The sequence below is a fragment of the Canis lupus genome, chromosome 2 (genome assembly GCF_003254725.2).
Source record: "Canis lupus dingo isolate Sandy chromosome 2, ASM325472v2, whole genome shotgun sequence".
In the NCBI taxonomy this organism is placed as follows: Eukaryota; Metazoa; Chordata; class Mammalia; order Carnivora; family Canidae; genus Canis; species Canis lupus.
This window is the reverse complement of record NC_064244.1, coordinates 29,518,046-29,544,372: the sequence shown is the minus strand read 5'-3', so window position 1 is coordinate 29,544,372 and position 26,327 is coordinate 29,518,046. Positions and strand designations below refer to the sequence as shown.

Sequence of the window (26,327 nt, the reverse complement as noted above, 5' to 3'; positions counted from 1 at the left end):
TTATAAAATTTTCCCAACATACATTGTTTATGGTAACGTTTCAAAATACAGTGATCATCCAAGAAAATGCCAGTTGTTATTGCAAAAGGAGATGACGTGCACAAACACAATGCTTTTCCCCCCAAAAGTCTTTTTTTTTCCTGTTATCTTGTTTCTTTCTTTTCTGTTCTCTTCGCTTCCGTAACATTTGCCGAAAATCAAAGCACGTACAGTTCATCAATGCACATGTGGAAACATTTGCAGTTTACTAAAAGATTAACACATGGGTCTTTGGCTTTCAGGTCTTATTAATAATGAATAATCTGTTCCGTCTTACAAGGTGTTTTTTTTTTGTTTTTTTTTTTTTTTTTGTATTAACTTTGCCAGAGTCCTTTGGAGGGGAGAAGAAAAGGAAATGGATTTCAGTTTCTGTAAAACACGGTTTATAAATGAGCATAAACATTTGTCAGCAATTTTATTATCAGGAAGAATTTTCTGTACGAAGACATCTCAGCATGTCAAGGAGAACGCTTCCTTGGTTCAGGCTCTGCCCTTACAAGAGGCGTCGGGTTTGCTTGAGGCATTTTGAGACTGATTTCAGATGTTTGCAGGGTGACCATTTATGCCCAACAGTCATAAAATAGGAGCACCTGGGTGGCACGGTCGGTGGAGCATCTATCTGACACTTGGTTTCTGCTCCAGTTGTGATCTCATGGCCGTGAGATCGAGGCCCACGTTGGGCTCCACGCTGGAGAGTTTCTCTCTCCCTCTTCCTCTGCCCCACCTGCTCATGCTCTCTTTCTCTCTTTCTGTCTCTGAAATAAATACACAAATCTTTAAAAAAAAATGTCATTGAAAAAACAGTCATAAAATAGAAAAGCCATCCCTTAGTGTTGCAAGTGGAAGGTTTTGCATCCAGTCCCATGACGGTTATGAGGATAAGGTCTCAGCGATCAGAGAGGGGCCGTGCATGGAACGGCATCAGGGGAGGACCCCATGTGCCTGAGGGAAGAGCCCTCCGAGGGTCTAGGTGGGGCTGCCCAGGACCAAGGGCAGGCAGGGGCAGGTCTGCTGCAGGCTCCTAGTGCTCCATGTCGGCAGAGGTGCCTTGTTTCTCTGTAGTAAACGTGACATGAATGACACACATTTATAGACATCTCCTTTCTGCTTCCAGCATATCCCATATCCTGAGAAACCGTGAACTGGGGAGCCACAGAGAGGCCAGGCAGTTCAGATGTTTCTTCAGAGAACAAGGTGAATGAGTGCTGTCTGCGTTCATCTCTTTGTTTGCCCCAGGAATTCCATTTTGCTTTTCAAAGGATCCTTGGCTGCTCCTTGGATTTTGGAAAAGCTTCACATGAGAACCCTAACTCCGCAGAGTGGCTGCTTACCTCAAATCAAATGTCCCAACACCCCTGGAGCTTTGGTTCAATGGGTTCTCTTTGTCAAGGGTCATTGAATGCCTTCTCCTATGAATCCAGGACCCAAGGCCAAGTCAGTGAGAGAGTGGCTGCCGTGGAGCATGGGGAGCTGAGGCTTTGGTGGCTTTGGTGCCTGAGTCTAAGGGCCCCAGAGCCACTTGCTCGGGCCAGCTGACCACCTGGTTGCAGATCCATGCAAAGGAGATCGCAGAGGGGCTAAAGCAAGACCGTATAAGGCATACAAGGCAGTTATGAGCCTTGCTGGTGTAACACAGAAGTAACTGGAAAGAACAAGACCATCTTCCTGGATAAAAGACTTTTTTTTTTTTTCCTTTTTTTTTTCTTTCCAAATCTGTGCCGGCCACATGGAGTCGCTTTCACTGCGGCCCTGGATCTCTGGAGTGACTGCCCTTCATCTCTCAAGAGTCTTCCTGTCTCCTCTCTCCACATTTTCTAATCTAAGTGCCATTTTTTTCGGTTGGTTTTAACTCCCCAGACAACAGCAATAATGCATGTTCCTTCCGTATTCACTTCAGCAGTCACAGCTCTGGGGACCAGAATAGGGGCTAATGAGGCCTCTCTAAAGCCACTGACCCCCAGAGAAGGAGGGAAAACAAAGATGGTCTTGTCCCCCTTCCCGCCTGGGAACAAACTGAGGTCACAGCTCCACTTTCTTGTAGAAAAGGAGAAATCTTTTCTCGGCATCAATCCTCACCACACTATGTCAACTCAGGCGGAAATGCTGAGCAAGCGCAGGCCTTGTGTGATGTGTGTCACTCATTTGGAAACGGGTAAAAGAGAGAAATCTGGGAGTTGCCTGTCAGAAAACAGCACAAAAAGGAAAAAAAAATGGGAAACATTGAATGGATCCTAAAGTATTAGTAATAAGGGTAATGGTGATGACAAATGGATAATATTAAAATAGTGTCTCTACTAAGCTTCCGCGCAGCCTCGCAGTGGAAGTTAAATATCGACAGTGTGAATTATGGGAGTAAACAGCTCATATGCCACGTCTGTCTGCTGAAACTTTAAAGGAAGCAACAGCTTCTATGAGGGCCGTGTGTTTAGATTCCACAGAGAATGAGATCAAGTGGTATTTGTCCTTCTGTGACAGGCATATTGCACTCGGCATAGTGTCCTCCAGGTTCGTCCATGTTCTCGCAAATGGCAGGATTTCCTTCTTTTTAAAGTGTGATGTGTGTATATATGTATATATAAAACACACAAGAATGGTGGTTGCTGGGGGTGGGAGATGTTGGTCAAAGCCATGAAGTTTCTGTTATCAAATGAAGTCACTCCAGAGGTCAAGTGTACAGAGCAATGACTGTGGGTAACAAGACTGTGTTGTGCCCTTGAAATTCGCCAAGAGGATAGATCTGAAGTGTTCTCACCACAAAAAAGAAAATGCTAACTGTGTGAGGTGATAAATATATTACTTAGCTTGATCATAGAAATCATTTCACAACGCATATGTGTATGAAACAGAACATTTTACACCTTAAAGATACAGTTTTTGTCCGTTATACCTAACGAGGCTGGGGCAAAAGAAATGCTAGCAGCATCCGGGTATTGAGGCCAAGGTGCCAGCGTGGCCTTGGCAGAGAAAGGAGCAAGGAGCAAGACTATCCCGGGAGGTAGTCACGTTACAAAGAATCCTTACACAAAGCCAGAGAGCTCACCAGCTCTGGAGAGCTGGGACATTTCAGCCCCAGGAACAGGGAGGCTCACCAGGGGTTGTGCATGGGTTTGCACACCGTCTCAGAGTCAGGGTCCTGTGGGCCAGCACCAGAGCAGAGCATGAGCTCCCCAGCACCTGTGGGCATGATAGGATTCTGAAGTGGCTGAGGCCACGTGGCAATGAGGGGGATCTGTGACCCAGGTGACAGACAAGGTTGGCACAAGTGTGAGGTAGATGGGCAGCTTGAGGGTAGTACTTGACCCATCTAGAGAAAGACTGTACACAGCAGTGAGCAGTTACCACAAAGACAACTGTTGAGGTAGACAAGTTAGGATGTCTCATTCTCTTTGCCCTTCTGGGTTCTCTGACTGGGATGGCCATGAACTAGACTGACAGAGACTAACAGGAGGAAAACAAAGAGGAGTTTCTTACCACGTGCATCGCGCGTGCACACGGGAGCACTCAGGGAGGAGTAATCCAAAGGGTTGTTTAGAACTTGGGGTTTATAGAGCATCTTGGGAAAGAACAATAAATACGTAGAGAGATGACAAGACAAAGGAAAAGAATTTTGCGTTCCTAGGGTGGCATGTTATAGAGAGGCGAGTCTCTGGGGAGCTAGTGGGAGATGAAGCCTAGTTACTGAGGTTGGCTGCGTAGACTCCTCTGCGCCATCTCTGGACTGATCAGGATATAAAGATGTCTCCAGTGCAACTTCTGTCCTTCCTGGTAGAGAAGGGGACAGGGGGACATCTTTACAGATCTACAGGGGAGGATAGAGAGATTTTCTTCTATCCGTTTCTTCTCAATCTATTTGGCTTCAAATCATCCTCCTGCCAAAGTGACATCTTTTGGAGCGATAGACTCTGCTACCCTACAGTGGGAAATAAGTCCCACTAGAGATTAAGGGGTAAAGAGTTCAGGGACCTAGTGCACAGGAGCATTCTGTGATACCACTTTTAAAAAATTTAATTTAATTTAATTTATTTTTTTATTTGAGCACAGTTGACACACAATGTTACATTAGCTTCAGGTGTGACATCTTCTTGAGAGTAAAGAACACGTTTATATCTTGCATCTCCTGACACAAAGAAGGAAGCACACACAGCTCTCAGTACATGGTTCTTTGGTTTTGGAGCCAGTGAGATCTGAACCCAGAAATACTACTCCACCCCCTTATTCGGTGCCTGGGAGGGCTGCTATTTTTGAGAAGGGCCTGGAACAGAGACAACTTTGAAGCAGGCTTAACATGAGTGAAAGGGACCCCCCCAGCTTGAGCCATAGGAAACAGCAGATCCTGTTGTGCTGGAGGTATCTGCGGTCATAAGAATGCTGTATAGACCCCGGCTAAGCCTCTGTCAGAGGGTTACTGTATAGACCTCCATGGTCTTGGAGCCTCACCTGCTTGCTAAGATGGAGAACCTGTGATTTCTGGATAGAGTAGAGGAAGTGGCATGAGAAGTGATGTTGGAAGTCCTGTCCTGGGGTGATGGGGGTAACAGCTGCAGCCGTGTCCTTACTCAGCCACCTGACACTGCAGCGTGTCTGTCTGTGTTTATGGCTATGGAGATTCTAACCCTCCAGAAAACCCCACGGACTATCCAATATTTGTACAACAAATTCCTTCACAACTGAGACCATCACAGTTGGTATCTGTTGCAAAGAATCAAAACATTGAGCAGTGGTAATGATTACCCCGACTCTGTTGCCATGGAAGCTTTCTGGGTTTACAGGCCCACCAGTTGCTCCAGGATTGGGTCAAAGTTTGCTAGTGTGTTCAAAATCATCTTGTGCGCTGCCCTCACTTTCCACGCTAATGGATGAGCCTCCGAGGGAGATTACCTCTTGCTCAAGTTTGCACGAGTGTGCAGGTTCTTAGTAAAAGAACTCTTATCCCCCAATGGTGAAGCCAGGGCCCCCTCACTTTGGGGCTGTTTCTTTACCTCTGCAAACACACATACTGCAATGACTTTCTCTTGTTCATTTTATTAACCTTCTGGGACCAAGTTGGATATTATCCAAATGGAGCTCATTCCCCTGTATGTCTGAAAAATAATGGTGTTGTGTGTTTCTTGGTGGCTATCGAACTCTATAGATTACTTGTACAATATGATGAAGGACTTTAAAAATTTTGCAGTAATGATAATTGGGTCAAGGATATATCAAGGAGTTAATCAGAGGGGTTTATTAATTAGCATATCTCCAGTGAAGCCATTGCAACTGATTAATAACTTGGTAGTGTGGAAGGGAATGTGAAGTTTAAAAATCAATGACCCAATCGACAGCACTGTGTCTTCCGGATCAATTGCACTGAAGCTTTTTTAGAGAAATCTCAGATTATTAATCATCAGCCCAACAGCCCTTTGTTTAAGTTGACCAAGGTAATGTATACCCAGGGGAAAACAGCTAGACTCTCCCTAGGAAACGTCCTATGAATTTATTTATGTTAGAGAATACGTCTTCCTGTTCAAATTGAAATAGCTGCACTGTTTAATTTTAGTTTTAAATGGCTACAGCAATTAGTCCACTAAAAGAACTAATTGCTTGCAAATTTTCATATTTAAACACAAAGCCAATTTTTTTTAAATGACAGTACCGAACAGCATTTCAAAGTCTAGGGAAACAATGATTTTTAAAGTATTGAGTTATGCATAATTTCATAAGATCTTTCACTAATTATAAAACAGTAAAGCAATGGTTTCAAAAAATTCAAGAAAAGAGTAAAAGTCATTATTACTTTTTAAATTATTTATTTTTGTAAGAGGATATTATCAAGAGGGTGATTATAACCACTGCCAGTGTTAAACAACATACTCCTATTTAAAAACATCACTCTTGGCATCAGACATAATGCAATCTACTCCTAGGGATTATCATTATTTTCAGAGCTGCAAGATGATAAACTTGTTTCTTTCTTCTCATTTAATCCCACTTTACAACCACCTCTCCTTCTTTTGAGACTACCTCAGGTGATTAGTTCACAGAAATAGAGTGGATGACCATCCACAATACTTGCTTTCATAGGTTTGCCAAAATTTTAGAGCTCTCAGAATTAAAACGAGCCTTTTTGGGTGGAAAGCTGTTCTTAGAAGACCCTCCCTTCTCCTTAATCTTATTTCAGAGCTTATGACCAAGAACTTTGGAGCCAGCCAGACTGGATCAGAGGTAACCTTGGGTAAATTACATGTTCTTTTCAGCATCAGGGTCCTCATCCATAAAATGATGGAACACCGTAATCCATCTCATCTAGTTATTGTCAGGATCGAATAAGATAAGCATATAGTGTAATTACTCAATAAAAATGTGCTCAGTTTTTGTATTAATATTTTATGATCATGAATAAAATGATCATACATTACAGAAATTAGACACAGGAAAAGTATTTTGTGAACCCCTACTCTGTGGTAATGGCAAAGCAAGATAATAAAGAAAAGAACTGCTAACAAGAAATAATTAGGATGGGCCTCTAGACTCAGCAAGTATGCAGTGCTCACTCACTGCTGAGATTTCAGGGTCTCTACTCAGAGATAAAGAGTATTAGGAAGTGAAGTGGGCAAACAAACACTTTATCTACTCCACCATTTTGTCAGACTGCTTATAGAGAGTTTAATTCTGTAGCTATTTTTAAATTTTTGGTGACCTTAGAGCAGATTAAATAAAAGGTTGAGGCAAGATTAAATAAAAGGTTGAGACAACCTTTTATTTATAGCCAAAACGTGGAAGTAACCCAGTGTCCATCTATAGGGATATAGATATGCAAAATATGAGGTAAATAGAGAGAATATTAATCTCCTATCAGATACATGAATTGCAAGTGTTTTTTATCCCCCCATTCTGTGGGTTATCTTGTTATTCTGTTGATTTTGTCTCTTGATGAATAAATTAGAAAATTTTTCATGGAGTTCAATTTGTCTCTTTTTCTCTTGTGGGGTCATATCCAAGAAAGTCCAGCCAGATCTAAAGTCATGAAGTTTTTGCCCTATGTTTGGCATTGTCTTACAAAGCTAAATAGAGTCTTACCATATGTATGATCTTGTAATAACATTTCTTGATATTTTCTTAATTGAGCTGAAAACATATGCCCATACAAACCTGCACAACAAATGCTTATAGCAGCTTTATTCACAACTGATGAAAGCTAGAAGCAACGAAATCCAGGGTCATGAAACTTTTGCCCCATGTTTTCTTCTATGGGTTTTACAGTTTTAGCTCTTAGGTTTAGGTCTCTGATGCCTTTTAAGTTAATTTTTGTAGTTGGTGTAGGATAAGGATCCAACTTCATTATTTCATATGTGGATATTTAGTTTTCCCAGAACCACTTAATACAAAGATTACACTTTTCCCCTTAAGTGATATTTGCATCCTTGTTAAAAATCATCTGACCAAAAAAAAAAAAAAAAATCATCTGACCATAGATGTGAGGGTTTATTTCTGGGATCCCTGTTCTGTTAGATTGGCCTGTGTATCTGCCTTTATACCAGGATTACACTGTTTTGATTCCTGTAGTAATAAAAAATCAAATTACTGGAGTAATTTTTGAAGTCAGAAAGTATGAGTCCTCCAACTTTTTTCTTCTTTTCTTATGTTTTAATATTTATTTATCTATTTTAGAGAGACAGAGAGAAAGTGAGCAACAGGGGGAAGAGCCTAAGCAAAGAATTCTAAGCATGCTCTACACCAAGCACAGAGCCCAACTTGGGACTCAATCTCACAACCCCGAGATCATGATCTGAGCTGAAATCAACCAACTGAACCACTCAGGCACTCCTGTTTGTTTGTTTGTTTGTTTTGTTTTTAAGATTGTTTTGGCTACTTGGGATCCTTTGTGATTCCCTATGAATTTTGGAATGGGTTTTTCTATTTCTGCAAAGAAATGTCATGAGATTCTGATGGGGATTGCATTGAATCCACAGATTGTCTTAGGTAGTATTGGCATCTTGACGATATAGAGTCTTCTAGTTCATGATGGGTGTGTTTCTCTTTATTTCTGTCTTCCTTAATGTGGTCTCCTTATAGTTTGCATTGTAGTTTGCATTCCTTCCTCAGTGGTCTCCTTATAGTTTGCATTGTAGTCTTCTAGCTCCTTGGCTAACTCCTAAGTATCTTATTCTTTTTGATGCTATAATAACTAGAATTGTCTCATAATTTCTCTATTAGATTGTTCATTGTCAGTGCATGGAAATGCAACTGAATTGTGTGTTGAGTTTATATCCTGTACTTTTGAATTCACTTATCAGTTCCTAAAGATGTTGGTGGAGTCTTCAGGGTTTTCTACAGATGCGATCACAATCTGTGAACAGAGACAATTTTACTTCTTGCTTCTAATTTGGATATCTTTAATTTCCTTTTCTTGTTCTGGCCAGAACCCCCGAACTATGTTGAAAAGAAGAGAGAAAAACTTGTTTCCTTGTCTTGTTCCTGACCTTGGAGGAAAAGTTTCTAATCTTTCACCATTGAGTACAGCATTTGCTGTGGGTTTTTCATATATCCAGAGAAAGGCCTCTCAAACAGATAAGAATTTATGAAAATGGAAAAATACCTAATACATCTAGAGACTAGAGAGCAGTGAACCAATTGAGAAATATGATATTTTGAAAAGGAAGAATGTAGCTGGGCGTGGGAATTTAAAGATAGTTAAGATGAAAATGTCAGATAATAAAGGACAGTTGTATCTCGTACTGCACAGGGTGGCTGCTATCCTGACCTGTGGGCCCATGGTTTTCAAACTTCTACATGCAAATTAAGGCAAAATTTTTCATGCATTATCATTTGAGGTTTCAAAACAAACATTACTTTGGATAAGGAGAAATCAGCAAAGTTTTTAAAGGAGAGAAAGGTGTGAAATTCTGTAGGCCAAAATATACTAGTGCTAATATGATTGTAAGCTATAAGAGAAAGTCCAAAACTTTGTCTCTAATAGAACACAAATAAAAATTAGTTAGATGGCCTGGGGGCAGGAAATAGAAACTTCAAGCAAACCAGATTATGTTATAAGAGCAACTTTTAATCAACCATACACACTTACATAAGATTAACATGGTGCCAATGGTTAAAACTAGGAGAGAGTTCCAATAGAAATTGTCTGGCTGGGGCACCTGAGTGGCTCAGTGGCTGAGCATCTGCCTTTGGCTCAGATCATGATCCTAGGGTTCTGGGATCGAGTCCCACATCAGGCTTCTCGCAGGGAACCTGCTTCTCCCTCTGCCTGTGTTTCTGCTTCTCTGTCTGTGTTTCTCATGAATAAATAAATAAAATCTTAAGCAAGAAAAAGAAAGAAAAAGAAATTATTTGGGTTCCCAGAGTTCTGTATTCTGAATTCTTCAGGTATCTGGTTACCTGAAGAAAACTGGATGAAAGCACAGAATGTCAGCCAACCTAATGTCTTCATCTCAGAAACATGAGAATTAGCTTTGCAAGTTTTAAAAATCTATATCACTCTATGGTTTTGTGCAAATCAATTTTCCAGAGGTTTTTTCGCCTCCTCTAAATCAGAGATCCCAGAGTATAAAATAAGGATTTTCATTTCAGAAGAACAAATTGATTTTGGAGAACATGTCGATGAAAGAACTCTCCACCAAATTTAGGAATCACCTAAGGGAGCATACAACCAGCATATAGATATTGTAATTGCTCTATAAGCTTATCTACCCAGAAATTTTATTAACCACCTCTAAGCAAACATACTCAGTGTACTGTGCATTTCCTCCTATACTTAAATTTACCAAACTCTTTATATTAGAACGAAAAGTGATGGTATTATCTGTATTAACCTCCCAAGGTTGACTTGAAGCTGTCCTCAAGATTTTCATCTCCCAAGCCTCATCCCATCAAAGTGACCATTACTTCCTTTGATTCTGTAAGCAAGATAGTGCTGGGTTTACTCTCTCCTCTCCAAGCCAAATGTACTATTTTAATAGTCATTTATTTTAGTCAGAACCATTTGTTGGGGACTGAGTACATTCCCCAGCAGCCACTTATCACATTTCTGCCACAATTAACTTCCTTTAAAAGTCATGGATGCCCTTGTTAGGAAAGCTGTGTTATTTGGAACGTAACAAGAGTGTGGCCAGGAGGGTGAAGCAACTTGAAATGGGAACATGCAAGGAAGGATAAATAAACTGAAGTTTTTAGCCTGGAGAAGAGAGAACTGGGAAACAGAGGGATAAGAAACTGGAGAAGGAGAATATGTGGTAGTCGTCACCAAGCATTTTTAAAAAGTCATATGAAAGAGTTATCAATCTGTGTGTCCAAAGGAGCAAATCTGGAACTAATTGGGAGGCAGTAGCAAAAAGGATTTTGATTTTATGCCAGGGACGCTATCGATCAGAGCTAGCAAAAGGGAAAAGGGGATCAGAGAACCTTGGCAGGGGAAGTATTTAGAGGCTGGATAATCATCCAGGGAAGTTATTTTGAAAGGAATTCCAGCAGCTGAAGAGTGTTGGACTAGAAGACCTTTACGGCCTATTTGATGGAGATCTCTATGATTCCCTACCTTCTGTTTTCTCTACACACTTGCTGTTCTTCCATGATGGATATATTTGTGTTTTTCCCAAGCACGTTAAGAAAAGGATGAGTTCTGTGAGCCAATAACACTAAGGAACATTAATATTCTCTTTGGCAATAGATTTATGTCGAATAAAAGTGCCTTGATGCTAATGGAGAGAATATGTGCTTTCCAGTCTGGTACATACAGAGAGCTCATTAGTTCTAAATTTAGATGTAAGCTTTAGTGTTGGAGGGGCTCCAAGTTTGACTAATACATCTGAACATGTCCTTGTTAGAAAAAAAAATGATGGAGAATTCTATTTTTCTACTTTGTGTATGTGTGGGTGGAGAGGAAAAAACACATGCTCTTTTATATCAGCTAATTCCATCTGCTCACAATTATTCAGTAGGTGTGCCAATCTAATGATACTAAATACACAGAAGGTATGCAACCGATGCTTTTAGTTTGATAGAATAGTTCTTACTTAGCAGAGGTGAATCAGTTTGCAAATTCTTAGAGTTGATTTAAATCAACTGCTGTACTTTTTTCCACAGCAAGCTCCCCCAAAATGAGGCAGTGGCTAATGACAAGATGTCATTTTATTTCAACAAAGTTTTATTAAGCGCCTACCAGGTTTAAAGATAAGTGGGCAAAGGTAAGCAGGTTGCTGCCTTCAAATTTCAACTCTCGAGGAACTCAGTCTTGACAGAGATGACTTCAATAAGTAACAGACATGTCACTACCCGGCTCAAAAAAACCTATTATTTAGGATAAATTCTCATACCACTCTTAAAAAATAACTACAGTGGTGCCTGGGTCACTCAGTCGGTTAAGCATCTGCCTTCAACTCAGATCACGATCTCGAGATCCTGGAATCAAGCCCTGAGTCAGGCTCCCTGTTCAGCAGGATACCTGCTTCTCCTCTCCCTCTGCCACTTCCCCTGCTTGTGTTCTCTCATTCACTTGCTCTCTCTCAAATAAGTAAATAAAATCTTAAATAGTTCAAAATTCTCTAAACTACATTGCCTGTAAGCATTCAATAAATTTAAAGAAAATAGTTCAATGCATAGTCTATTTTCCCAAATATCCCTTCTCCATTAATATCAGAATAAATTATAAAAATGATTTGTCACAAATGTTGTATAATTTTATTAATTATAAATACTGTTAAATATGAATTTTAAATAGTTTAAAATATTTAGTTACAGTTTTTACTTAGGGGGTGTCTGGGTGAATCAGTGGTTAAGTATCTGCCTTTTGCTCAGGGCCTGATCCCAGGGTCCTGGGATCGAGTCCTGCATCGGACTCCCTACAGGGAACCTGCTTCTCCCTCTGCCTATGTCTTGGCCTCTCTCTGTGTGTCTCTCATGAATAAATAAATAAAATCTATAAATAAATAAATAAATAAATAAATAAATAAATAAATAAATAAATTTTATTTTGAAAAAGGAAGTTACTTATAGGGAATCCTATAACCTCAACAGAGTTCTCATCATAATCTACCTGCAGGTTCTCCCTTCATTGTTAATTATCAACTAGTAGAAAATGACACTGTCAGACTTATCACAGGAAACGTGGCAAAGTGAGAGGTAAACCACATTTCCACCTGGAGAACCAGCTCGAGTGCCCTCAGATCAGGAGTAGTTGGCAAAATGATGTACAGCTGACATTTAATTACAATCTAAATAACAGCTGATATTACACTGGGCTATCACTATCAAATATTCACTCTGTTTCCTTCCTCCTAATATTTCCTTAATGACTCCACTGGAAGTGGGTTGCCCTCATATTAGAACCTAATTTACAAGCCTACATTGACAAATACTTTTTCACATTATGCCTCACTCAAAAAGGCACTAGTGGTTGTGTTTTAGTCATTGCTAATATATTAAGAAGAAATGGTCATGGTGGTGATTAGAGACCAACATAGTAAAGCAGGAATAGAAATAACACCTAGAGATGGGTATAAAGAAAAATAAACTTATGTATAGTACTTTTTCCTCAAAAAAAAAAAAATCCACTTGGGAGTTCAACAACATCATCAATTAACAAGATAAAATTAATACCGAAGGAATACTTCACCAAACAACAGCAAAATCCATACTCTTCTCAAGCTCATATGGGATGTTCAGCAAGACAGGCCACATTCGGGGTCAGAAATGTACCTTCACAACTTCAAACAAATAGAACTCATGCAATGTCTGCTCTTAGACCACAACACAATTAAACCAGAAATCAGTAATAGAAAGGTATCTGGAAAAAAATCCAAAATACATGCAGATTAAACAACACACTTCTCAGTAACACATGGGTCAAAGAAAAAAATGACAGGAGAAATAAAAAGTATTTTGAACTAAATAGGAATTAAAACACAATGTATTAAAAATGTGTGGAAAGCAATGAATGACTGAAGGAAAAATTAGCACATTGAATGCACATATTAGAAATGAAGAGATATAAAATCAGTAACCTAAGTTTATGTTTAAGAAACCGGAAAAAGAAGAGCTAATTAAATCCACAGTGAGCAAAAGAAAGAAATAATATGCATTAGAGCAGAAATCAATGAAATTGAGAGATAATGAATAAAACCAAAACCAGGTTCTTTGAAAATACAATAAAACTGATAAGGATCTAACCAGGTTAACTAAGAAAAAAAGAGAGGACACAAATCACTGTTGTCATAAATGGAAAAGGAGACATCACTGTGGGTCCCATGGACAATAAAAGGATGATAAAGAAATATTATGAACAACTCTTTGACCACAGATTGGATGACCCAGATGAAATGGACCAATTCCTTGAAAGACACATTCTCCCAAAACTCAAAGTAGAAATAGGTAATCTTATCTATTAAATTGATAGTAATACAAGTATATAATAGATTAAATATCAGTTAAAGAAGTTGAATCAGTAATTAATAAATCACCCAAAACAGAAAGCTCTGAGCCCAGATGGGCTTACTGGTGAATTCTACCAAAAATTTAGGGGAAAAATATACCAATTATCTACAGTCTCTATCAGAGGATAGACACAGAGATAATAAACCAAACTCATTAACACAATCAGACAAAGATATTAAAGAAAACTCTAGATGAATATCTCCCATGAACTGAAAACCCTCAACAAAAGGTTATCAAATTCAATCCAACAATGTGTAAAAAGAATTATATACTATGACCACATGGGATTTATTCATATATGCAATTCTGGTTCCACATTCAAAAATCAATTATAAGAATGAACAAAATCCAGAACACTGACAACACCCAGTGCTGGCAAGGTGGAGCAGGAATGCGGAGGATGGTAAGAATGTGGAGCAACAGGACCTCTTATTCATCGCTGGTGGGAATGCAAAGTGCTGTGGCCACTTTGGGAGACAGCTTGGCGGGTTCTGACTATAGTGCTCTTACCCTATAATCTACACAAAAGAGCTGAAAACCTATATCCACACAAAACCCACACGTAGAAGTTTATAGCAGGTTTCTTCATAATTGCCAAAACTTAAAGCAGCAGAAATGTCCTTCAGTAGATGGGTGGGTAAATTAACAAACAATGGAATATTATTCAACTCTAAAAAGAAATGAGCTATCAAGCACTGAAAAGACTTGGAGGAACCTTAAAGGCCTATTATTAAGTGATAGATGCTGATCTGGAAGGGGTACGAACTGCATGATTCCAAGTCCATAACAGGCTGGACAGGTAAAACTGTGGAGCAAAAAAATCAGTGGTTGGCAGGGAGGGGTTGGGGGGAAGAGAGTGACGAGTGGGCAGACACAGAGGGTTTTTAGCTCAGTGGAAATATTCTGTATGATATCATAAGTCCGTGTCATTGTACATTAGTCCAACTCCCTACGATGTGTCACCCAAGAATGAACCTTCATGTAAACTGTGGACTCCGGGTGATGTTGACTTGTCACTGTAGGTTCATCAGTTGTAACAAAAATGCCACTCTGCTGGGGGTGTTGACAGTGGGGGAGGCTGTGCAAGTGTGGGGCAAGGGGGCACAGGAAATCTCTGTACATTACCTTCAGTTTTGCTGTGAACCTAGAACTGCTCTAATAAAATCATAATTTAAAAAACAAACCAGGGGATCCCTGGGTGGCTCAGCGGTTTAGCGCCTGCCTTTGGCCCAGGGTGCAATCCTGGAGTCCCGGGATTGAGTCCCGCATCAAGCTCCCGGCATGGAGCCTGCTTCTCCCTCCTCCTGTGTCTCTGCCTCTCTCTCTCTCTATGTCTATCATAAATAAATAAATAAATCTTTTTAAAAAATAAATAAATAAAAAATAAAAAAATAATAAATAATAAAAAACAAACCAAAATACACCCAGCTGTATATCCACCATGAAGCTTTGTCAAATCTTAGCATTAACAACATTTGCATTGTCTAGGATGTTAAGTAATAAATGGGTGGATGTTGAATATGGGGAAAAATCCACCTGGAATTTTGATAGGACACCATAGAACTGATGATATAATATGTGCAATCATCAATGAACAATACTTAGTAACTAATAATAATACCAACTAATCACAGGATGTCTCTCCGTCTTGAAGTTCCTTCAAAATATACAATTTTTTTTTCTCCAGAGAGATCTTTGTCTTCTTTCTTCAGTCAGTGCTTTGAAATGCTCTATTTTCTTAGTACTAATGGAACTATCTTATTCAGTATGATATTTTCTACATTTTTATTGCTGGTGTAGGTAATACCATATATTTGGAGTTTTATTGTTAGGTGACATTGACAAACTCTCTTTTTTATTCTAATTTTTGAGTCTCTGGCTTTTGTATGTGGATGACCATATCCCATACAATTAGTGGCCTTCCTGGGGCACCTGGGGAGCTCAGTGGTTGAGTGTCTGCCTTCAGCTCAGGGCGTGATCCCAGGGTCCTGGAATCGAGTCGCACATTGGGCTCCCTGCATGGAGCCTGCTTCTCCCTCGGCCTGTGTGTCTGCCTCCCTCTGTGTGTCTGTCATGAATAAATAAATAAAATCTTTAAAAAAAACCATAGTGGCCATTCTAATTCTTCATTTCTACCACAGAAGCTGAGATAATGAGCAGTTCTGACTTGTTTCTAATCATAAAACAGATGAGTCAGAAGCTTTCAGAATACATAATATTTACAATGCCCTGTCAAGACCAAATTGAGGGACATTTTACAAAAATAACTATCTTATATGTGTCAAGAAGCATGACGGTTGAGATTTTACTCTACTCTCAAGCTGAAATGTTAGCTGGCTGCAATTTCATGAATCTAAGAGTTTTTTAAGATGGTCCTTCTGACGCAATGTTTTAAAGACCTTGTGTGGCTGAGATAATAAGTATTGTGCCCTTATTTTACAAAACAATTTGGGTTGCTATAAAATTACAGATTCAAAGCTTTTCCTTTTCCTTCCATGTTTTAAAATATTACTTATTTTCTTGGATCCAGTTTTGTCTGTCTGATTTTCTTTTCTTTTCTTTTTTTTTTTTTTTTACCTTTGTCGGTGGTCATTTTTTTTTTTTTTAATCTCTGAAGCATTTAAATGATTTTCAGAGAATATTTTCTTCAATTTTCTTTTAATGTGTTCTCAGGCAGATTTTTTTTTCAGTTCTCTTTATATTTATTTATTTGTTTGTTTTAATTTATTTTTTATTGGAGTTCAATTTGCCAACATATAGCATAACACCCAGTGCTCATCCCATCTCAGTTCTCTTTAGCATTCTATCGGCTATTTAAATTAGGTAACTTTTACCTTTTTGAAACAGTGGTTTTCAAAATATGGTCTCCAGAAGGATTCAACTTTGCTAGAAAGGCAAATTCTTGTGCCCAACACCAGACCTACCAAATCAGAAGCTGGTGGTTGCTGTGGCAGGTAATTCTGACACCTTGTCAATTCGTAACCCACTATTTGAAAAGACAAGAAGTCTGTCATCCTGTTTTCTTCAAATATTTCCTTTCTTCCTTTTTCTCCCCCCAGCCTTACTGAGAGATAAATGACAAAGTTGTGTATATTTAAGGTGTAGAACGTGATGATCTGAGATGTGTGTGTATGTTTTATACACATATTGTGAAACGATTACCACAAGCCAACCAGTTAACACAGCCCTAAGAGAGAAGGACATGCCGCCATTTGCAACAGCATGGATGGATCTGGAGGCCACTGTGTTAAGTGAATAAATCAGTCACAGAAAGACAAATGCTATGTGATCTCCCTCACACATGGAATCTAAAAAAGGGGAAGTCCCAGGAGGAAAGAGTAGAGTGGTGACTATCAGGAGCTGGAGGCGGGGCGGGGTGGGGGGGGGTGTAGAGAGAGATTCAGAGATGTTGGCAAAGGGCTCAGGCCTCCAGCTGTAACACGCACACATCCCAGACCTAGTGTGCAGCAAGGGGACTCCAGCTCACGGGAATGTACTGCATGTGAGAGGAGAGCTTAGCGGTCCTTCTTTCCTGTAGCTTTTCCTTTTTTACCAGACTCCCGTTCCCAGATGTTGACATTCCTAGGAATGTTTCCCTTTCTGCTACTTTATCCAAGGCTCCCTCAATGGCGTGCTTCTCGTCATCACTCTACAGCTTTATCGATCTTGCTTTTCTCCCCAGGGCTTGCTTCTTTTATTCCAACTCCCGTACATTGTGCTTAATAGTTCTGTTTCAAATTTGGTAAGTTCTTATTTCTTTTTCAGACTAAAACTACCCATTTTTGTCTTTGTAAGGGTTTTTTATCATAAATTCCTCATCTTTTACAGCCTTTCAGGCTTCTAGGTGTATGTTGAGTCACCTGTTGTCACCTTTGTCATGGTTGTAATCTCCAGATTTTAGCCATGGGCCTGTGAGCCCATTTTCTCTGGGGCTTTTACCATCATGGATGGTAAAGTATTTGAGGGAGAAGCAAAGGCAGGCCCCAATCTGTGTGCCTCCAGGTGAGGTCCATTGGAATGGAGAGAATGCGGCCAGAGCAGTATGTGCCAAAGAACACAGAGCCACTGCTGATAACTTATCTCTGTTATGGTGTACCCATCTAGCTAGTGTTTTATTTTTAAACTTTTAAGGGGATGCAGAATTGAAAGGCAAATATTTTTAGTTTATGTTCCTTCAGGTGTTTGCCTCTGGAAGGAGGCGTTCTTCAGGAGTGCATGTCCAAAGGCAGCTGGTCAACCTGTTTTCATCAACATTTTACCCTAGGATGACTCTTTCTTTCCAATTTCGGTAATACCTGGACAGTAATAATCCTCTCAATGAAAGACTCAGGGCAAGTAAGAGCAGATTCTTTTTTCTCTTGCAATTTGTATGCTATGTGCAAACAACAGATCTAACACCTTGTTCCTTGCAACCCATACACACAACAGTTTATGCCAGGCCTTGTTGTCCCTCAGAATATGTTTTTCACTCTGTGTGTATGTGTGTGTGTATTGCCCAGACCATGTTTTCCTTTAGCTATGTAGCTTCTTCAAGCTCGATGCAAAGAAAAGAACCAGTCTAACAGCCTGTGCTAATTCCCCATTTTGTCCTAGTGTTATCTTCTTGAAATATAGATTCAATTATTTTACTTTCCTTTCTAAAAAACACTCAAATACCACCCTTCCGCAGTGGAATATAGGGATTGTCATAGCCTGGGCCCAACCAACTCTTAAGCTTCAAATCCTGGTACCCTCCTCATTTGCCATGTAACCTGGTTAACCTACACTTTCTTGCATTCCCTGATATGCCAATCTGTTTTATCTTCATGTCTTTTCTAGTGTTGTTTGTTTTTTATAATATTCCCTTCTGTCTCACTCTCTCTTTGGTAAAATCATATTCCATATTTAAAACTAAAGTCAAAATTTTCACTAAAAGAAATATCACCTCTTGGGGTGGTGAGGGGCATCCCCAAAATGTGCCTATCTGGTGTGTGGATTATTTTGAGCTGAAGATCATCAAAGCCCAAAAACTCGGAAGAGCTTTTACCTCCTCCTTAACTGCTTCTAAGAATTTAGACAGGGAGCCTGGTTCCAGAAAAGTGATATCACCAGAAATGTCTACAAAGAGTGTGAACTAGGTGTGGTAATCTGGGGGCAGTGGGGGCAGGGGGTGGAGTTCAAATTCCTCTCTCTGACCCACTATCTCTGCAAGTCATGAGAAACATCTGTTTACCAAGCATCTACTCTTCCCTTTTTCTGTGAATTGTCTTCCTTCCCTTTGAAGCCACAGACCCCTACCTCCCTGCCCTTATATGCCCAGAATGGCATATAAGCCTCAACTGCCTGACTTGCCCATGGGTCTATTTTTATGATGCTCCCATATATATCAAATTAAATTGTTTTTTCTCCTGTTAATCTGTCTTATGTCAATTTAATTACTAGATCAGCCAAAGAACCTGGAAAGATAGAAGAAAAATTTTTCTACCTCTACAGTATAATTATCCTTTTCTTTCTTTACGTGGTCAGGATGTGGAAAGAATACAATATCTATCTTTCTTGTTTAGTTTTGTAGATATTGTTAAAACTGAACTATACACTTAGCCTTGTTAATGCTTAAGCACTAAGTAGATTCAGTTCCTAATTCTTAAGTACTAGTCTGTAATCTTGTATTTGTTGCTCTAGCTTGAACCTAGACCAACATATTCAACATGTTTTTGTTTTTGTTTTTTTAAGATTTTATTTATTTATTCATGAGAGACACACAGAGAGAGAGGCAGAAACACAGGCAGAGAGAGAAGCAGGCTCCATGCAGGGACCTTGATGCGGGACTTGATCCTGGGACTCCACGCTGGGCCAAAGGGAGGAGCTAAGCCACTGAGCCACCCAGGGATCCCTCAACATGTTTCTTGAAGTGGACAGACAAAACTAGGCAAATGTTGGATGACTCCACATAGCTCATTTAAGTAAAAAGAACCATTAAAAATTTTTTTTTGAAGTAGGCCCCTTGAGTGTCAAGTTTTCTTCATCACTTATATCAGTTATAATTCCAAATAAATCCACTCTGCTATGAACCTCTGCTAAGGCTAGATTTAGCCACTGTCATCTCTTAACCTGCGCTACATAAAATAGCTGCTAAATGATGTGCTCGCTAAGAGTCTGCTTCTTTACAATTCATCTTTCACATGACAGATGACGTGAGCTCTCCAAAAGAAAATTTTCTATTTTTCTGTGGCCTCCAATATGTCAAGAATAGAATTTTTGAGGACCCTGAATGACTTGAATCTGGACAGACTGGTTTACTATCAGTTTCTCAAAACTCTAAGCAATTTTCTGCTTTAAGGCATTTGTACTTCCTGTTCCTTCTATCTGGAATGTTCCGATGCCCAGCTTCTCATCATAGGTCAAGTTCCAGCTCACTTGTTTGCTTTTCCAAGAGTCTCCTCTGGAAACAATATTGTATCTGGAGTTTGTCCTTCAGGACACTTTGTACTAATTTCACAGCCCACTGAGTTCATTGCATTGTGTTGCATTGCATCCATGTTATGTGACGGCCATCCTGCTTCCTTGTGAATGTGTTTAGGCTTGTCTTTGAAGTCTGGAATAGATAATTCATGAAAGCAGGGAAGAGCTCCTCTGACTTCTTTATAATTCTAAACCCAGTGACAGCCACAGTAAACAGCACATGTATATAGTCCTAAAGTCTAATCAACTTGTCTCTTGCCGAATAAATATGTGAACTTAGTTGTTCAGAACTTTTATAAAACTAACTTCCCACCACCCTTTAAATATATTTGTTGAAGAACCAGTTTTACCTTTTATGTTGTCTACTTTATTTTCTGAAACAGAAAAAAAAAATCCAATATTTTGGGTCTTTATCAAGCTGAGTAGTGCAGAGCTAGTAATGAAATATTATGACCATCCTAGGTAGTGATTTGTCAACAGGTGCTTCACACATTCTCTGATATGTGGAAAATGTTATGCGAATAAACATGAACAGCATTATAAACTATTAAATTATACTTTTTCAGCATAGTATAGAATTCTTGACCGATGATCATTTCAAATTTTATTTGTTCAGAACAACAACTGTGGGCTTTTAGAAACCTTTGTGTTCTCTCACAAAGTTCTCTTTTGATTAACAACTTTCTTGTTTACTGTTGCTTGTCACACTCTCTAGCCCTTTATTTGCTATTACTTCATTTGCTGTCCAGTGATGCAACTCTGTCTGGAGTATGTCACAGGCAAAACAGAAACATGTCCATAGCACTCGGCTTTCTTCCTTGGATTATGTAAGACCAAAACCCACCAGGCACACTGCCAGCTTTTGCACGTAGGTTGAAATGCTGTAGGAAACCCATGGCTGACAATTTTTGTTGTTTCTTCCAAGTTTTATGTCTTTCTAGGCAAGGACTGAGAAGCCAGAGAAATGCAGGACATTGGGAAGAGGCCCCGTTTTCATGTGGCTGTTGTGGCGCAGTGAGGCCCAGGGTCTGTGGCAGAGAAAGGTGTCTTGCCTTAGGAATTCAATAGCATGTTTAACATTTATAACTTGGGAGTTACTTTTTCTTTAACACACAAAATTCTTTATTGATGCACTTTGGACATAGAGAAGGCTGTTCATTTATCTTCAATAAGTCTGTGATTTATTGAGAGGAATAAAATACTTATTAATCATTTGAGTTCAGGATATGAAATAATTTTTCAAGTTGTCCAGATGAGCCTGTCCAGTAAAATTCTGTCATCAATTGTAGGAGTTGGTAGAAACTTGGCCTTGAATGTCAATCTGTCTTCAGACACAGTTTTAATTTCAGCCTCTCCCAGTGCATCGGTGACTTGACAGTGAGTTATGAATTCTCACTCTCTCAGCTGGACAAGTTGCTCGCAGATTTTCTGATAACATGACTGTATTCTGGAGGAATATTCTTAGATAAATGTGGATTTTTTAATGAAAATAAAAATCTCTCTTCTTCTGTACTACATGAAGATTGTGAGTGTAGAATGAGTTGTGAGACATATAAAATGGTAACTGTATTCACCGTGCAATTCCATCTTTTGAAAATCCTGCACTGTATACTGAAAATCAATTTTCATCAGTGAAGAAGAAAATCTGGATAATGAAGTAATATCATTCTACTAACAATTCCCATGGGCCAGAGGCAAACTCCATTGTCATTGTACTTCCCAAAGTGACAGTTTAAATGGCAAGAATACATTTAAATACACAAGTTGACATACACAGAATAGAAAATCAATTAATTGCACTGTCCAACACTGATGAGAACACAGGAAAATAAAATAAAATGGCAGGATTTATTTCAAAGGATGAATTTAAGGTAAATATCCTTTAATACTACACATTCTAATAGAAATCAATGATAGAAAAGATTTAAAAAACAGATCAATTGATCGTGAATAAAGTGAGGAAAACTTATGAGGCTCTGGCAGTAGATGCCTCAGGTAACTTTTAAGGCAACAGAATTTGAAGTCCTCATTGTGTCTGTATACCCTGCCTAGGTTTATATATTCCCATAACAGGCATTTAGTGTTGTTTTAGGGATAAAGTTAGGCTATGTATGCAGAATGTGGCACAGCATCTCTTGCATGGCAGGTGCTCAAGGTAAGTGAGCTATTATAGTTACTAGTAATTATGAGTTATTATGTATGCTATTCAAGTAACTACGTATGAACTTATCCTTTCTGAATGTAATTTCTGTCTCCAAATCAGTGGATCTCAGTGGAGGGTTTTGTGGGGGTTTTTTTTGTTCTCCAATATCATTTTTGACAGTATCTGGAGATGTTTTCGGTTCTTATAATGGGCAGGGGTCTGTTACAGACATTTGATGGCAGAGGTCTGGGATGCTGCTAAATGCCCTACAGTGCATAGGACCATGCCGACCACAAAGAATCTTCCAGCCCAAAGTGTCAGTAGTGCGAGGTTGGAGAATCTTGCTCTTACCCTGTGTGATTTCTATAGATGTAGAACTAAGAAAGCAATCATCATAAAAACCATCACACACCACTTCAGTTCTTGTCTGACCCTCATCAATGCTCCAGGCAGACTGGGTGAGAGGGTGTAGTAAGCGAGTGCTGAGAGAAGCAACTGGAAGAGAAGCTAAGGAATAAACAAGTCGACTTTTCTTTTTTTTTTTTTTTTTTTTTTTTACAAGTCGACTTTTCAAGAAAATTTGTTTAGTATCTCTTCTTCCAAATTCCCATGTTGAGGGAATGGGCTGAAAGTGAACTAAAACCATCAAAAAGCAAAAATCCAACCATAATAATAAGGATCCACACAAATATGATATCCCAGTACTGGCCAGGAGTGTCTACGAGAATATAGAACACACAGAAATGTACACACATAATTGGAAAATACACAAATAGAAATACAAACGAGACCACAAAGGTAATTATGTTCTAACACCTGCTGCTGACCTGTACTGTCCATTCAGGCTGCTATAACAAAACATCACAGACCAGGTGATTAAACAATAATCACTCCTCACAGTTCTGGAAGCTGGAAATCCCAAGATCAAAGTGCCAGCTGGTTCCATATTTGTTAAGAACCCACTTCCTGGTCTGCAGAAGACACTTTTCTTGCTGTGTCCTCACATGGTAGAGATAGATCATCTCTCTCACGTTCATTCTTACAAGAGTACAAGGGTCCCACCCTCATGATCTCATCACCCCCTAAAGGCCCTACCTCCTACGGGGCTAAGGCTTCAACATATGAATTCAGGGGGACACACTCACTTTATATCATGCACCGTAATCAATGCCATAATGAAGAGAAAGTGGAAATCATACCAGAATCCCTACTTTTTTTTTTTTTTAAAGAATTTATCTATTTATTCATGAGAGACACAAAAAGAGAGGCAGAGACAGAACCAGAGGCCTGATGTAGGACTCGATCCCAGGACCCTGAAATCACACCCTGAGATGAAGGCAGATGCTCAACTACTGAGCGACCTAGGCTAGAATCCCTCTTTATATTCTTGTTTATATAATTATTTGTTACCATATTGTAAATTTGCTCACTGAGTACTGAATAATTCTCAGACTTCCTGCCTGAGTAAACAAACTCACACAAAAATTGCTAGATATCCTTCTCTGCTATGTGGGTATCTGGCAATTATGGCTTTGCCCCCCGGCACTAGTAGAAACATGCTGGAAAAGACACTCTTTAGAGAATGTTAAGTTTGCAAGGTCTGTGTCAAGGTCTTTCCAGGATGTGTATACAGAGAGCTCTCTTGGCTGGATCACTCACACTCATTTATAAAGCTAAGTATTATTAGCTGCAAATGAAAAATATCTTTAATGAATGCTGATCATGAAGTAGGAGATAAGAACCAAGAGGAAAACTTAAATGAGAAACAACTTTGAAAGATTTATAAAATGTTATGCACCTTGCCATCGTGTAGGCCAATGTCATCATCTTATAGATAAGTGAGGCTCAGAAAATTAAACCCATCCAAGTTGACACAGTTAATAAGGGGTGGATTTCAGTTTAGATTTGCCCAGTCAAAGCCATATTCTTTATTCCTGGGCCATGCTTCTTTCTCCAAGCACACAGAGATACTTCCTGGAATATAACCTAGGTCAGAGGCTAGAGGGAAGGGAATCAGAGGGACTCTTCTGAAGGCATCTCGATTGTAAAGAGCAAAGTGTGGTCATCTCAAAGGGTTGTAGTCATAGAACAACAGGGATCAAAACTGGAACAGACGTAGTGCTGAGAGCAGTCCCTAAGGTGCAGAGACCATTGGTGATGGTCTCCATCAGAGAGCAGGTGGGGGAACAGATACAACATCTTGTATGATAGGAGAACTTGCGTGGGTTTTATGGATTTGGAGTTTTTGCCCAATTCCACTGTAACTCGACATAATAAAATATTGCATAGACCATTAACATGCTCGGATGAAATAGTAAATTAAGGACATCTTAAAAATTTAAACATTGGAGGTGGACTTTAAAGATTCTTTTAAGTTTTGGACATACCCATATCTATATTTTTAGTCTTGCCTTTTTTCCACAAAGTGATTTGTGGTGGAATAAGCACCTACACAGTAGCGTGTCTTTTCAACAATGCTCTGGTGGATTAGCACACAGACCTGGGTGGTGTTGTCAGAGCTGATAAGATGCTCTGAAGACACAGCAGTGATTAAAGAAATGCTGACGGTGACAGAAACAAGAGTTGGCTAGAAGCTCTCCAATTTTTCTCTTTATAGGGAGGTCAAAAAGTCTATCATGCATGATTAAAATTTTAATTAAATACGTTTAAATTCTGGTTTAAAATGTAGTTTCACTATCTATCGAACACTTTGAATTCTCCAAGAAGATAATAAATCTCAGTTGCCATAGGAATTTCACTCCTTGAAATGTGATTAAAAGTGGGTTTTTGTTATCTAGCAGAACTCATTATAGGGATTGGCTGTCAATAATGGTAGGGAGATTTCCTGTTAAGAAGGAAGGAAATTAGTATTTGTTAAGTCACTACAAATGCCAACCACTGTTACTTGTTTTTCAGGCATGATCTCGTTTACCTTTTTTTTTTTTTCAGTTAGTGAACATATAGTACAATATTAGTTTCTTGAGTAGAATTCAGTGATTCTTCACTTACATACACAGGGCTCATCACAAGTGCCCTTCCTAGTGCACATCCCACATCTAGCCTATCCCCCACCCAGCTCCCTCCACCAACCCTCAGTTTGTTCTATATCCTTAAGAGTCCCTTATGGCTTGTTTCCCTCTCTCCTTTTTCCTTTTCTCTACATTCATCTGTTTTGTTTCTTAAATTCCATGTAAGAGTGAGATCATATGGTATTTGTTTTTCTCTGATTGACTTATTTTACTTAGCATAATACACTCTAGCTCCATTCACATCGTTGCAAATGGCAACACTTCACTCTTTTTGATGGCTAAATAATACTCGATTGGGCATACATACCACATCTTTACTCATTCATCAGTTAATGGACGTTTGGGCTCTCTCCCTAGTTTGGCTATCGTTGATAATGCTGTTATAAATATTGGAGTGCATGTGCCCCTTCGAATCAATATTGTTGTATCCTTTGATAAATACCTATTAGTTCAATTGCTGGGTCATAAGGTAGTTCTATTTTTACTTTTGAGGAATCTCCATACTGTTCTCCAGAGTGGCTGCACCAGTTTGTATTCCCGCCAACAGTGCACAAAGGTTTCATTTACCTTTTTTTTTTTTTGCCAAAATTGCAGGTGATCATTAGCACCCCCACTTTATATATGAAGAAATCGAAACACGGAGATAAAATAAATTATTTTGTAAGTGATCACAAAGCTAAGAAAGTGGAAAGAACCAAGTCTGTGGCTATAAAGGCTTTGAAGTTTACACTACAACTCAGTTGCTCTCCAGTAAGACTGATAGGAATGGATGACTTATTTTCTAAAATGGAACTATCAAAATCTAAACATACTACATAAGGTTGGAAGGATTCCATGGAGTTATACAATCTTTAGGAAAAATTAAAATTTATTTTCAAAGTATTAAACAACTTTGCTTCAGAGGCTATATAATTTTGTTTTAGACTTACCGGAAAATATGACATTGTGGGTTGACCGTGTCTGTGCACAAGTGATTTGGCCTCAGTTGAAGGGAGTTTCAAGAGAAAGGAATCCTGGAAATGCAGTGTCTGTCTCTTCGGTCCAGTGGTATTGTAGTTTCTTTGCCCTACAGCTTCATACTGTGACATCATCCTAATCAGAAATGGAAGAGTGTCCTGCCAAATTTAGAATGTACTTGAACTTTGTGATTTCATACATTAGAAATAAATGCCAATCTTTAGAAGTCAGTTTGTAAACTATAAAATAAAAGAACATGACTTCCTTTTTCCAAGAAAAGTGCCTCCCAGCAGCTT

General features: G+C 39.1%; 1 long non-coding RNA gene across 2 annotated transcripts; it reads right to left on the bottom strand.

The window, feature by feature from the left end:
* Positions 1 to 26,154, bottom strand: LOC118353892 (uncharacterized). 2 transcript variants are annotated; one of them, XR_007405953.1, is made up of 2 exons: positions 26,004 to 26,154; positions 1 to 2,217 (listed from the first exon to the last, which is right to left on the bottom strand). It is a non-coding gene; the product is annotated as an uncharacterized LOC118353892 (long non-coding RNA). The 2 variants fall into 2 exon arrangements; XR_004813437.2 differs by lacking the exon at positions 26,004 to 26,154 and adding an exon at positions 3,511 to 3,584.
* Positions 26,155 to 26,327: the final 173 nt, after the last annotated feature.